Source organism: Limulus polyphemus, unplaced genomic scaffold (assembly GCF_000517525.1).
Source record: "Limulus polyphemus unplaced genomic scaffold, Limulus_polyphemus-2.1.2 Scaffold569, whole genome shotgun sequence".
In the NCBI taxonomy this organism is placed as follows: Eukaryota; Metazoa; Arthropoda; class Merostomata; order Xiphosura; family Limulidae; genus Limulus; species Limulus polyphemus.
Genome location: NW_013666179.1, coordinates 25885 through 28598, shown reverse-complemented (window position 1 = coordinate 28598; position 2714 = coordinate 25885). Strand labels below are relative to the sequence as shown.

Sequence of the window (2714 nt, the reverse complement as noted above, 5' to 3'; positions counted from 1 at the left end):
AACTTAAATGGTAGCAGTGTTGTTACAAATCCTCTGATAGTATTGAGAACTTAAATGGTACCATTGTTGTTACAAATCCTCTGTTAGTATTGAGAACTTAAATGGTACCAGTGTTGTTACAAATCCTCCGATAGTATTGAGAACTTAAATGGTAGCAGTGTTGTTACAAATCCTCTGATAGTATTGAGAACTTAAATGGTAACCAGTGTTGTTACAAATCCTCTGTTAGCATTGAGAACTTAAATGGTAGCAGTGTTGTTACAAATCCTCTGATACTATTGAGAATTTAAATGGTAGCAGTGTTGTTACAAATCCTCTGATAGTATTGAGAACTTAAATGGTAGCAGTGTTGTTACAAATCCCCTAACAAGACGTTACAATATACCAGTCAGATACTCCCAATTAATAAAGTATTTAACTGAATAAATAGAGTTGTTTAAACATTTGTTTAACATCAAGTAAAAGCTTGGAATGGTCTATTATTTCACTGAGGTGTTTGTCTGTGAGCCAGCTTTCACTTGTTGTTAAACAACTCTATTTATTCAATTACGTACCAGCTGCCCAGTGTTGGCTAACAATACGAAGAATTAAATTGTAGCGAAATGTTACAAGTTCTTCAAATACCTATAGAATGATAGATTTCTTTTTTGTGAGTGTAAAACACTTAAATACACCAGTTCGATTACTCTTAAATTGTTTTGACAGTAAAACCACCATATTCCTCAAATAGTTTGTAGCATCATAGCAGCACATTTTATAAAGAACTGTAAAAACATGCCGGTAATTTCTATTACACAAGCTTCACATTTAATAATGTAGGTAGCAGATTATAAGAAATGACTAAACAATGTTATAAATTGTTACTATCTGAAAAGGAAATTCAGTTAGTTGAAACATGAGAATAGACAAATTCTCAGGATAGAGTTAACATAAAATAAAGGTGAAAAGTATCCACTCTTGAATTATCTTGGACCATTCTCTCTTGATAAATTGTTCTGATCAACCAGTCCAGCACTTAAGACTAGCTAATACAACAAGCTTCCTGTTCTTGAACCTCAGGGCCAAGGTTAAGTTTGCACACACAACTGGTTTTAGAGTTGTGTAAAGTGTAAAGCCAAACAAGGGTGCCTCACTCATGAGGAACTTAACTGATAAAATCAATTATGTTTATAAAATACAATTGTTTCATATATTAGTAAAATATAGTAATTTTTAGCCATGTTATAGCAGCTCATAGAATGGCTCTGAATTGTTTTTCAAATACAAACTTTTAGCTCATATTTCCAACATCTCTTGAATGATTTGAGATCTAATTACAGTTTTGGACTCAGGAGGTCAAACGTTTTCTATTGATGTATTTGACCAAGGTCTCCTAGATTAATTTACTCTAATCCTGCCTAAAATAATTTCAAATGCCATGGCTAATGAGGACTCCCTAGGTTTTAACAGGAGTTTCCAATTTTAAACTTTCCCCAATATACAGCAGAGCCCACACACTTCTCATAATGAAAAACCACCATTCTACTTGTATAGAAGGTCAATACACATAGAACCAGCCATGTTCACACTCTGAATGTTACCTTTTACATACAGTAAGAGTGAGAGTACTAAGATGTACATTTCCTTGACAAAATACATTATACAAGAGTGAAAATAGATCATGCTGAAAATATCTGGAGATTAATAGCAAGCACAGCTAAGTCCATGATTGGCAACATAGTCTGGAGGAAGGGATGATGGATAATAAAAAGTAGATTATTTTTTTAAGGAAATCTAAAGCATTTCAACTTAATATGTAGAAGTTCAAACAGAATTAAATTTGATGAATAAATGTCAAATGGCTTTTTAATTAATAATAAATTCCAGGTACTGCATGTTGGATATCATAGTTATAGTTTTAATGGGAATAACCTTAACAGTATTGTGGAAGAAAAGGATCTGGGTGTTTTAGCAGATCAGTCTCGTAAATCATTCAAGCAATGTGCTATTGCTAGTGTCAGGACAAACAGGATTTTAAGTTGTATCTTAAGAAATAGTGAATAAAAGTCTAAAGAAGTTATTATGTCATTGGTTAGGCCATATTTGCAATTGGAGTGTTGTGTTCAGTCTTGGGCTCCATACCTTATGAAGGACATTGAATTATTGGAAAGGGTTCAGAGGAACTACTAGGATGATACCTTGATACCTGGGATGGAAAGGATGTCATACAAGGACAGGTTAAAACCTCCGATATTGGTTTCTCTTGAGAAGAAAGGAGTTAATGAGGATCTGATTGAGGTGTTTAAGATTGTTAAGGGAATTGATAATGTTGATGTATCATTTTTTTATACTTAATGGTAAGAATGGTAGGACAATGAGAATACAAATATAAATTTTGACAGGGTAGAGTCATCTCCAGCTAAGACATCTTTATTTTTTTGACAGATGTGGTGGATGCACATACTTCAAGGGAATGTAAGGAAGGTTTGATATATATTTGAAATGATAAGGGCTGGTTTAGTTTCCCTTGGTGGATGCACATACTTCAAGGGAATGTAAGGAAGGTTTGATATATATTTGAAATGATAAGGGCTGGTTTAGTTTCCCTTGGTGGATGCACATACTTCAAGGGAATGTAAGGAAGGTTTGATATATATTTGAAATGATAAGGGCTGGTTTAGTTTCCCTTGGTGGATGCACATACTTCAAGGGAATGTAAGGAAGGTTTGATATAT

At 33.6% G+C, this 2714-nt stretch overlaps 1 protein-coding gene and 1 long non-coding RNA gene across 9 annotated transcripts in view; both read right to left on the bottom strand.

Annotated features, from left to right (window-relative positions):
* The window catches only part of LOC106459154 (zinc finger protein 845-like), a 38296-nt gene that overhangs the window by 15907 nt on the left and 19675 nt on the right, over nt 1-2714 (bottom strand). The gene's annotated exons all lie outside the window — the stretch shown is intronic.
* Nucleotides 1-2714, bottom strand: part of LOC106459160 — a 17422-nt gene that overhangs the window by 12364 nt on the left and 2344 nt on the right. The gene's annotated exons all lie outside the window — the stretch shown is intronic.